The sequence below is a fragment of the Gymnoscopelus microlampas genome (assembly GCF_963454915.1).
Source record: "Gymnoscopelus microlampas genome assembly, chromosome: 8".
Taxonomy (NCBI): Eukaryota; Metazoa; Chordata; class Actinopteri; order Myctophiformes; family Myctophidae; genus Gymnoscopelus; species Gymnoscopelus microlampas.
In genome coordinates, this window is record NC_139945.1 from 4,444,120 (window position 1) to 4,456,858 (window position 12,739).

At 39.7% G+C, this 12,739-nt stretch overlaps 1 pseudogene across 1 annotated transcript in view; it reads right to left on the reverse strand.

The window, feature by feature from the left end:
• The window catches only part of LOC311050079 (corrinoid adenosyltransferase MMAB-like), a 34,029-nt pseudogene extending 21,923 nt beyond the window's left edge, over positions 1 to 12,106 (reverse strand). Inside the window, exons 1-2 of the transcript in view lie at positions 11,944 to 12,106; positions 8,722 to 9,293 (exon numbers count right to left, since the gene is read on the reverse strand). The product of the transcript in view is annotated as a corrinoid adenosyltransferase MMAB-like (transcript). The remainder of the gene's footprint in view (positions 1 to 8,721; positions 9,294 to 11,943) is intronic.
• Positions 12,107 to 12,739: the final 633 nt, after the last annotated feature.

Genomic DNA, 12,739 nt, shown 5'->3' on the forward strand with positions numbered 1-12,739 from the left:
AAGGGAATGAACTCTTTCTCATGCTATTCATCTAAAATGTGGAATGCCTACCAAAAGGAGTAAAGGAGTGTAAAACCCTACTTACTTTCAAAAATGCCCTAAAGATACACCTTCAGGAGGCTGCAATTCAAAAATGGCCCCTGTCCAAGTCCTAACCTACCCCATGTCCTAACCTAACCTACCCCCCCCCCCCCTCTCTTTCTTTTTTGTACATATTTTTCACCCTTCATACTTCATACCAGTAACCTGTAAACTGATTGTATGACATTCTGTATAGTAGTGTGTATATCTGTCTGTCTCTTATATGTCAACATGATTTGTGTGCATGGGGATCTCATCTTAAACAAGCTACGTGCTTAACTGAGCTATCCAGTTTAGTAGACCTTGTATTGCGAATTTGTACTTCCATGTACTGTTATGTACTGCCATGTACTGTTCTCATGTCTTACTAAATAAAGTACATCAATCAATCAATCAAACAGAGAACTCACTAACGCTCTGGACCAGAGCTAATTATAATCCTATCTATGACATTCTTGAACACTCTCCAAAAAATAGTGTTTGTAGTTAGTTCCATGTTAAAGTCTCAAACATCTTGATAAATGTATATTACTCTAAATATAAAGTGTTTATCCCAAAGCTACAGATGTTATCCCACCATACGCACCCTTTGTCTTCAGTAATATTCCGTATTATTCAATTAATAAATGCTTTAATCTGGTCTGTCAGAATATCACTGTACATCATTCAATGGGTGTAAGTGGCGCTGATAAAGCAGGTAAAGGCCGGTATTACACCCCATGTAATCTAGGAAATACAATGATGTTCCTCCACAGACGGGATTAAAACACTTCTTTATTAAACTATACTGAATATCAAGAGAACACCAACACCCCGTATGTACGGATAACATATGTGGCTTTAAGATAATCACCTTATAATTACAATGTATACAGACATGTAGACGCACGAGCCTTAAAACACAGAAAACCACACTATTTGGTGTGGCGCAGCAGGTGACCGCAGGTATTACACTCCAAGTGAATGTGGAAATAGAACGGCGTTCAGACACACGCGTGATTAAAACACATCTTTATTCAACGTTAAGTAACATTACGGAACAAACCTGACCCGTCTGGACGGGTAACATGCGTGGCTTTGGGTTTAAACGCTTTATGTGTTGGATTGGGTTCATTTATGCGGATTTATGATACGTTTAAAACTACCAACAAACATCATAAATAAAATCCCTGACCAGTCTTGATCCGAGGCCTAATTAGATTATAAACCCCTCATGAATGTAATGTTTGTATGGTGGGGTTAGATCTACAAACCCCCACACAGTGAGCGTGGTTTAAGGTTTAAACTTTAGGTGACATTTAGATGTGATCATTTGGAACAAATGTTTGTTGCAATAGCCTTGAATCAAGACTATTATAGTTGTATTTTCTCAATGTTGACTTATTTGCATATCTATGAGGTAAAACTCTGACTGATCAAAATGACTAGTTTGATGCATTTTCTCCCTCGGTTGTAAAACACAATATTTCATATTTATGTCCAATTTGTGTCATAATAATTCACAGTCCTAGAACACCTCGAATGTTTAAATAATAATGATGTTAAATAGTAGTGGATAAAAACGTGTCATGTTGATATAAATCAAACATTAGTTTACCTTCTAGAGCAGAGCGGCGTGTGTCGCACACAACTCTATGGTCGCACACCAAACAATTCAAACCAGCCGTCGTGTTAAACCCGTATTCACATCCGGTCTAGAGCCCCGCCTACTGGATCCGGTGTGTTGAACGCGTACGTGGACGCATCATTTTCGTTTCCGTTTTCCAACCAGATCTTCACCCTGCAGAGTGAATTGATCCCCAGTCTGCTCAAGTCATCAACTAAATAATCTACTCCTGTGTGGAGGATGCAGTGTTGTAAAGTAACTAAGTACATTTACTCAAGTACTGTACTTAAGTACAATTTTGAGGTGTTTGTGCTTTACTTGAGTATTTCCAATTTCCAATACTTTTGCTTCTACTCCACTACATCTCAGAGGCAAATATTGTACTTTTACTCCACTACATTTATTTGAAAACATTAGTTACTAGTTACTTTGTATTTTTTTATTACTATTACAAAACATACATTAACCACTTCAGCCCTATGCAAATAGCTGATCTACAAGCTCACAACGCAAAGCGATGCGTTGTGAGCTTGTAGATCTGCTATTTTCAAAGCATTTTTATACATTTTGGAAACTTGTGAAATGGGACATTCTGCAAAATGAGAGTGCGCCCACGCCCACGTCCGCACACGCACCACACGCACGCGCGCGCACACGCACGCGCGCGCACACACACACACACACACACACACACACACACACACACACACACACACCCACACACACACACACACACTCTCTCTCTCTCTTCCTGTGATAGTAGGCGAGTGGTGGAAGAAGTAGCTTATATTCAAACTTTTATATTCACTTAAATTATTATAAACAAATGATAAACTTGTTATAGTAAAGGTAGTGATAATATAAACATAGATACTCTGTTACAAGTAAAGTCCATCTATTCTCAATATGCATATGAGTAAAAATAATAATAAAACATGTTGGACATTCAGCTGATATGTGATTCTTCTTCTTTAAATCGTGCAAATTTAATGAGACAATTTACATATTTGAATAAATTGTCTATTTAAAACCACACATCAATATGAACTTGTTTTATTTATAGCTTCTGTTTCTCAAAGTGGGATCCGAGGACCCCCAGGGGTCCTTGGTGAGGTTTCAGGGGGTCCCCAGCAAAATTATTTAATACAGCATCACAATCATTTTAACCACGTTATCCATATTAAATATCAGATATACAAGCTCACAGCGCGCCACTGATATTTTAGAAATGTTTTGAAAAATCTCGAAAATGTGTGGGAAATGTTTAATAATGTTTAATTTCTTAACATAAATCTTCTCTTCTGGGGGTCCCTGGGGGGGTCCCTGGCACAACATCATTTCATATGGGGGTCCGTGGCCAAATGCATACATTAATTTGGGGGTCCTTGACATGAAAAGGTGTGAGAGGTGGTTTATAGCAGCCAGACACATGTAGTGTCTGCTGATGGACACTAGATGGCGTCTGGACAGCAGTTTTGCCAAGTGCTGCTGGAAAAGGAAATCAGCATCTTATCTCCATTAAGATGGTCAATGTAGGAAAAAAAACTACATTTAGATTCACATGTATGAAATATTACCCAAACTATTCTCTGACAGTGGTGGAAGAAGTACTCAGATATTGTACTTAAAAGTAGCAATACCACAATATAAAAATACTCTGTTACAAGTAAAAGGCCTGTGTTCAAAATGTACTTGAGTAAAAGTACAAAGGTGTTGGCATCAAAATGTACATAAAGTACCAAAAGTAAAAGTACTAAAATGTTTGAAAATAGCAGATCTACAAGCTCTCAACATGTCGTATCGCGACGCGTTGTAAGCTTGTAGATCTGCTATTTTCAAATAGCCTAGGTATAAAATAGGGCTGATGTGGTTAATGTATGTTTTATAATGCAATATATTTATATCTGCAAAGTAACTAGTAACTAATGTTTTCAAATAATTGTAGTGGAGTAAAAGTACAATATTTGCCTCTGAGATGTAGTGGAGTAGAAGTAAAAGTACTGAAAATGGGAAATAGGCTACTCCAGCAAAGTAAAAAATCCTCAAAAGTGTACTTAAGTACAGTACTTGAGTAAATGTACTTAGTTACTTTACACCACTGCCCAAACTATTATCTGACTATGCCGACGAAGATGATGATTATGATAGCTGATATCAACACAGTGAAATAGCACGGGTTGACAATGCCGTAAATAGACGACTAGAAAACCCGAAAAGCCGTGCATAGGAGGCGCGAATCCCACGGCAACCCGGAAGCAGAGCAGTCCCTCTGCTACCATTCTGTGCCCATCGGTACATAACTCGGACGGCGCTGAGTAGTCTCAAGCGAACGTCGCAACGTTCGGGACGGCAACTCGCTCGCTTTAGCTCGCTCGGTGGTCCCTCCCGTGGCTCCAGTTCGCTTGAGACTGCGCGCCTCCGACTTGGTCCAAAACATAACAAAGTCAATGGAGGGGATTCGTGGCTCCTATGCACGGCTTTTCAGGTTTTGTAGTCGTCTATGTACGGAGTGTCAATCCGTGCTATTTCACCGTGTTGTATGAGATCGGGTTGGCCTACTAGTTGTAAAACTTTACACCAACATAATTAGACACAGCAAGTATATATTTCTAGTTCAAATCTATATTCCCATATATAGCAACCAATGTTTGTTACGGTCTCTCCAGAGGATAACAATTCCGAGCAGACACTCTTATCAGGGGTGTCAGGCATGGTTTTCAAAAGAGGAACATCATACAGTAAAATACGCTGCTGCTCATCTTAAGGGCTGTTCACACAAAGCAATAGAACTATATAAGGGTAACTATCGTTCACCATTGTCTGTTATGGTTGTGATGTGGACACTGGCATCCACTTGAAATTGAACTTGTTTTGTGCTTGGTGTGAAAGGCCCTTTATACGGTATACACTAAACTTTGTCCCTTGCCTCTTTGTAGATGTGTAAATGTAACGTATACAGCAACATAACGCATTGTTATTTCCATATTAACAGGTTGCACTTCATTCAGAAAAGGTTCCTGTGGAACTGGAGAGCACTCTTGCTTTGCTGGTAAGGCACCACATAGTGGCGCTTCCTTTTCAAACGGCACACTACAGGAAGATAATGGAAAAGTATATATTTTTTTCTGTAATGTAATTCAAAAAGTGAAACTTTCATATATTCTAGACCAGGTGCGATCAAGCCAATGGTGCCAGAAATTAGCTGTTCACAGACACACACACGGACGGATGGACGGATGGACAGGGGGTAAAACATACTCTCACGATGCCTTTCGGCCTGGCAGAGACAATAAATAAAATAGATGTGAAAATAATTCAAAATCCTATATAGCTCCCACATTACTTATTTCAATATCTGAAGCTGTTAGTGTTACAGCCTATAGATTCAATTATTAGTATTATATATTTTTTTCAAAATACAAACGGTTCCTTATATCTTTTGCAGATTATTCTATTTCCCCAATATGAACTAATCTTTAACTGTCGGTTTGTGTGTCCATGCTGCACATTATTTGAAGTACAGTGTATGATATACGCTACTAATGTAATTATGTCTTCAAACACACTAATGAAATGTCTGATTAGAAATGTCTAAAGAGTACAAAATATAAGTATAATATTAATTACATATCAAGTATAAACAATTGAAAAATTCTCAGGTAAAATAAAAGTGTCTCAAAATTGCACCACTGGATATAGAGATCACCTGCTAGTCATCAGGGTTCAATGAATATTCATGTATTTATGGGTTGTATTCATGTATTGAGTAAGCTAAGGATATTAACATATTTGTACAATAATTGAGACAATACGTGTTGATTAAGATGATTTTATTTAATTGGAATAACATCGTACTAATGCACAAGCAGCAGATACATTGTATTAAGTGTTTGTAGAGAAACAATAATCTTTTAAAGAAAACAACAAGACAAAATCTGTCAATCTGTCTGATTGACAGATTTTGGCATAACTAGATAGGCCTATAGCAGCTTTAACATTCAATTTACATACAAATGTGTTTGCTTATTTGACCTTTTTTTTATTGTATAATTCAATTTGGCATGTCATGTTTTTCATAATTTTTCTTGATTCCTATATTTGTAGTTAATGAGGAATGTGACTCAGTGAGGGTGATGCACAAATATTACGTTTTAAGATGTGTTTGCGAATGATTCAGAATGTATTTATAAAACACTACAAATACATTATAACACATCAGCGTCACAGACTGTACATTCACATACATTGTTTGCAGGTGACAGGAGTCACCCTTGCAACGCACCAGACCCCTGGGAGCTGAACTGTGGAGGTGGAGCACCATCCACCATCAGCAGAGAGAGAGAGAGAGAGAGAGAGAGAGAGAGAGAGAGAGAGAGAGAGAGAGAGAGAGAGAGAGAGAGAGAGAGGCCTAATAGTGGAGTTGTGTTCCTGTAGAATAACGCATTTGCTCTGTACCTCACATGCCTTGTGTGTGTTGTGTGAGCAGTATGTGCATGTGTGTCTGTATGTCTATGAACAGATAAATGCATGTAATCAGTAAGCTAATTTATGAAGGTCAACTGAAGCAGCATGACTAAAATATTCCTAGAGCACAGACTGGAACTCATACAGGGTGCTGGAATGCAGATTTGATATAGTTTTTTAATTGAATGAATGTTAATAAGCATGGTCCTAATTCCAGCTCAGCATCACAAATCTACATTATAACTCTTCCTCCTGTCAGTGGAGTCATCAATTCACACAGATAGTGTGTCTTTATCACAATATGCCCAAATATGGATTACTGATGTCATAGTACTGACACAACTCAGATCATAGATGTTGCTAAAATAGCCATTCAGGTTGAGTAAAGTCATTAGCTATTCCATATAATGTTGTCATCACGCCCTGATATCACAACATCATTATTACATCAGATGTTAATTGTCCTTTTAAATGTCGTATTTTCCAACACAACACCAGTCGGGAACTTTTGGAGACATATTACCCTACCTTCTGACAACCTCTTCTGTAAATTAGTTGCACTGATTCACAAAGTGGTGCTGGTGTGTGAAATGTTTAACTGGACAGTACATCTGAAAGAAGGACAGACGTATTCCTTCCCAGCTGCTGTGGTGGGAAAGCCACCACAGCAAAGGGAAAGCCCTGTGTGGTAATGTATGTTGGATGGGTTGTTGCATGGTGGGAGAACGTATTATCCTCTTTGGAGGATACTACACACCTGACCTGTATATCTTAGATTTATGTCCTAATCTGAAGATGTTATGCAAGCTAGCAGTTATTCAATATGGTGTGGAGCAGTCTGAACTCCCACATGACATCAGGTGGGAACTGGCTGTCATGACTGCCAACAATAACTGAAACATAACAGCCCTATAAAAAGACAAACAAAATTGTGATCCCACTATAAAAATAAATAAAAAAAATAACTCTAGGTGGCAACGGGGTCCAAGCATAATAGATTATGAAGAAAAAGATGATGGCTTTCAGGAGAAAATGCAGATGAAGAAAAAACATTTGAAAACTAGAAAAAGTGCTACTCGGAGCACAGGTCTCCGCCAGGTCAGGTACGCTATTGTGGCGTCCTGGTGGCGCTATAATAGACCAATGTGAAAGTTGTGCCATTTATTCCTAGGCCTTTCACGGCAAGCGGACACTGCATTCATGATTTGGGGCATTTTGTTCCAAAAATGTGTTTTGCTAAATTAGACCTACTGGTGGCGCTATAACAGGCCATTGTGAAAAGGGTTGCATTTCTTCCTCTGCCTAGTGGGAATGTGCGTGTGAAATTTCACGAAAATTGCAAGCTGCGTGCATAATTTGAGGCCTTTTGTTCAAAACGGACCAATCCTGCAAACTTTGGAAGCCAACCTTAGCCAATCAGGATGGAATATGGGAAATCGGACAAATACGTGTAGATCACATGACTGTAGAGATGCTGTGTACCAATTTGCATGACGTTTGGATAAAATCTGTAGGAGTAATATTAAAAAATAGGTTTCGCACAAATCGGCCTCCTGGTGGCGCTATAACAGGCCCACTTGGGGCAGAGGTTGTGCTCTGGCATCCAGGGAGTGTGTGTGCACAGTTTCGCAGTGACCGGGCAGACAGTGACGGAGATTAGCTGGTCACACACGGACAGGACACACGGACAATGCGTTGAGGTGATCATCATTTGGAATTCTTAGTTTTACAAATAGTGTTTCTTGAGGTTAGGTCGTTGTTTTACGGAGGTTAAGATTAGTGAGGGTGGGTGTAGAAATGTGTGCATGCGCATGATGTTTGGATAAAATCTGTAGGAGTATTGTCAAAAAATGAATCTTGCACAAATCGGCCTCCTGGTGGCGCTATAACAGGCCCATGTGAAAAAACATCCAGGGAGTGTGTGTGCAGTTTCGCAGCGACCGGGCCAACGGTGCCGGAGATTAGCTGCTAACGGACAGATGGACACACACACGGACGGACGGACGGACGGACAGGGGGTAAAACATATTCTCTCGCCATGACTTTCGGCCTGGCGGAGACAATAAGTGGATAAGTGGTTGAAGATGTATGGATTGATGGATGGATGGATGGATTGATGGATGGATGGATGGATTGATTCACCACATTAAGAACAATCTGGGAACCTATTCGGTAAAAAAAGGAATACAAGATCTTTTTTTTCTTTTTTTCTCTTGAGAGATTATGTGAGAGAGAGAAATCCGCAAAGAAAAAAGGCACGCACAGCATCCTTGCACACTGAGTCCGATGCCCTAAAAAAAGACTGCCCTAAAAAAACACCTTCAGGGGGCTGCAATTCCAAACTGGCCCCTGTCAATGTCTTAACCTAACCTTTGGATTTAGTGCAACATGTAGCACAAAATAATTTGATCCACTGTCTGCCTGTATGTTCTCAATGTAATATCAGTCCAATTTGTCATACACATCTACTTAAGTCCCACATGTAACATCATTGTGAAGTGAAGCACAGTGATAGCAACACAAATGTTACCACTTTCAAACTGGCATATTCAAATGTATACATTCCACACTTGTCCTTCCCCCAGAATGTAGGCTACTTTATTGTTATTTTCTTTTGTTTCTTCTTCATTGTCTTCGTTCATTGCTGCATATCTGGCCACAGTAAACAGGTAAATCACTCAGCCTGTTTAAAAACGTGGCAACATCTTGATCTGCCTGACCTGAGCGCACGATAGGAGCAACACGCCGCTCCGCTCTGCGACTGATTGTCCGAGCTACTGTACATGCAAAGTAGCGCTGCTCTTACCCCCAGAGGGTAAGATGAAGTTGGTGAGTGGTGGGAGTTTGTCTGTGAATTCATCAATCCAGCGTTCCAAGTCCACCACTGGTTGAGGGGAGAATCTGGTTTTCGTCACGTGACTTGCTCATGCATATGACAGAGGGGTGGCGATGTTTGAGCCCACATCTTGCATAACACACTGTATCCTGTCTAGCTGATAAGAGAATTATGGCTATGGCTGATGACAATTCATCGGCACTTCCTAATGCTTCAAACACCTGGTCTCCTTTAGGTCTCCGTTCCCCGGTGAAGGTGCTAGAAAAACTCCAGTTTTGGTGTATATTTTAGGGATCCTACGGTCTCCTTCTCCAGTGACAAAACGTCTCTCAAATACAAAGGAAGTCCATGTCCACGTTCAGGTCTAGACACTTGCCTGCCCTTATAATACAAGCCAGTAGATGAGCCGGTTTGATCATTAGGCCTACTGAAGCCATGTTTTCTGTTGTCATATTTACAATGTCCAATAATTAATGTAAAACATTCCTGCTGAGGAACTCTCTCAACTCAACAAAGATCTAAATGCATACCCAACAAAGTCTGTGTGCTCCTGTCCATCACTTGCCCCAATATGGTGTCATCAATATGTCATATTATGTCAGTCGGTCTTGCCCAAATATGGAGTTACAGCTCCAGATCGAGGTTATTGCAGTTAAGCTTTTTTCATTATGTTTTGTATTTTCATTTAATTTTGTTTTATTTTGATGTATTCACAGCTGGTGGAAACATATTTCAGATATTAAACATGAAATCTGTTGATTCACCCTTTCCATGCTCACCCTTTTACTTAATAACGTCCTCAATGGAAGGTAAATCTGGTGTCTCTCAATCTCTGCTATCTTTGGTGGTGACACCTGCAGTCCCACTGCTATTATTACTTTTGTCACTAAAACTACCACCATTCCTAATAATGTCTAAATAACAGGCATCCCATTCCACACACCACATAATGCTGATATTGTAACCAATGTATCCACAATTGTTGGAAACAACAAGTTGAGCATGTAATTACATTCTTAATTTCACCATTTTCATTCAGGTCAGCATCCAAATAACTCCTGTTTGCATAGCACAATAGAACCCCCTCTCAAACAGCATACAGTCATTGACACTCCTTTGTAATGTAAGTACACAAAGTGGAGATCATTGCTTCTTGCCTAACAATGTAACATAGACAAGTGGCCAATTGCCCTGAACACTAATGCAAATCACCTGTTCAGGCAGTGTACTCCAGCTATCAGCACGAACCAAATGGAAACAAGTTTAAGATGTCAAACATGACATTTTTAGGTAGAACATAACTGCTACCCTTTGACAGGCAACAAATCAGTTTGAGCACATAACATTTTTGCAAGATAACACAAGATGCAGTGTAAAGTAAACCCTATATTATGAACACAGTATTACAAGCAGATGATCTTTCACCACACCATGGTCTATTGTTCTGCCCAAATTGAAGGAATGTGGCGTAATTGCATACAAATGAGTTGTCTAAAGGTACTTGGCCTATCCATCTTAATGGCTGCTTGATTCACAAGACTCGCATTCACACATGGAGTATAAAGTCTCACAGTTTGTTTATATGTTGCTTCACTTTAGAATCCAAGTGCTTTTAGTATTACTCAAGTCACCTTTTATTAATTTGTATTATATCATCGATATATCGTCATTCAGTAGGAATAACAATACAGAGCAACACTATTGTTTAATTAACCCTGACTTAAAAATGCCAAATAAGGAAAACTATCCCTTCTGAAAGTCACTTTGATACTTAAATGAAAACAGCACAACTCAACTCAGATCATGGCTTGTGGACAAACTGAGACCTCCCAACCTCAGGGCAGACACTCTAACCACAAGGCCACTGAGCTGATTGTTATGTACCATTTATGTGCCATATATTTTAATATAATATGGAATAATATGGAACATCATTTAAAGCAGGGGGTTTCAACCAGTGGTCCGGGGACCACCAGTGGTCCTTGAGGGGGTTCCAGGGGGTCCCCAGCCAAATTAATAGTTAGCAGCAGTAACCAAATTGACCCTTATATGTCTGTAACTCTGAGAGTGTACAAATGGAACAAAATGGACCCTAACGGGTCCATTTGGTTCCATTTGTACACTCTCAGAGTTAAATGAACACTGATGATGGTGATACAGTGTAGATTGGGACCCCCAAGAAATCTAAATGGTTGAGTCCCTGGCATATCTAAAATGTATCAATTTGGGGGTCCTTGATGCGAAAAAGGTTGAAAACCACTGATTTTAAGTTTAAACTATAATTATACTGCCCTACAAAAATCATTGATCATCAATTGACCAGTTGCCAGTTGCTTTAGCAGGCAAAGGTATTGAATGAGTGTGAGGGAAGAAGGGAGGGATGGAGCTAGTATTGGAGTAAGTTGGGTTCTGATTGGTGGAGAGATGGTTGAATTGTTCTTTGAACCACCTTTGGCCAATCATTCAAAGCAGTTAGTGGTCCCACCTCAGGCTCTCAAGTATAAGAAGGGTTCTGATCAGATCTGTCTGTGGACTCCAGACTTCAGGTGAAGATGAGGAACCCAAAGGAGGAATCCAAAGACCATCAAGACCCCAGTAAGATTTTTTTCTTCCTTTCTCTTGTGTTTCCTGTTCTATCATATTTGGTTTTGTTAGAGGTTTCGGACCTCTAACTTTGCTGTGTGTTAGATTTTGATTGTTTGTTTTGTCTGACAACGCTTTGATTCAAGAATCCTAGAACCTTAACCATTACTTAAGTCAAGTTGTACTATTGTTATACAGTATATCAACTGGATTGTTGTGGTTTATTTTCTTGTGTTCTCATTTAGCTTGCTCAAAAAGGCCAAATAAAGAAATCAAATCGCTCTCGGACTACTTCTATTTAGTCGTAGTCAATCGAGGATGTGGAACAACTTGATGTGATTGCACATGTGTAATGTTTCTTTCTACCTCTCACCTATCTTCCCGCTGTCTTTGTTTTCAACCCAGTGTCGAATCATCAGTCCGGCTTCCCTGTGCTCCCAGCAGTAAACAAACACAGAAGCTTGGATAAGGCGAGACACCGCGGCTGTGACCAGTGTGGACAACCCTTCTCTAAAATGTACAGACTTGAAACACATCAGGGAATTCACTTTGGAGAAAAGTGGACTGGGAAATTGGATTACCCATGCTGTGACCAGCTTGGGGACAACTGTATGACAACATTGAATTCAGAGAAACAACAGGTAGATTGTGGTGTTGCCAAAGAAATCTCAGATTTACCACTGTTGAGTTTGTATCTGTCAGGAAAAATGGTTACCTTTTTGGCAGACACAGGAACAACCGTTTCTGTCCTTTATACGGTATACACTAAACTTTGTCCCTTGCCTCTTTGTAGATGTGTAAATGTAACGTATACAGCAACATAACGCATTGTTATTTCCATATTAACAGGTTGCACTTCATTCAGAAAAGGTTCCTGTGGAACTGGAGAGCACTCTTGCTTTGCTGGTAAGGCACCACATAGTGGCGCTTCCTTTTCAAACGGCACACTACAGGAAGATAATGGAAAAGTATATATTTTTTTCTGTAATGTAATTCAAAAAGTGAAACTTTCATATATTCTAGACCAGGTGCGATCAAGCCAATGGTGCCAGAAATTAGCTGTTCACAGACACACACACGGACGGATGGACGGATGGACAGGGGGTAAAACATACTCTCACGATGCCTTTCGGCCTGGCAGAGACAATAAATAAAATAGATGTGAAAAT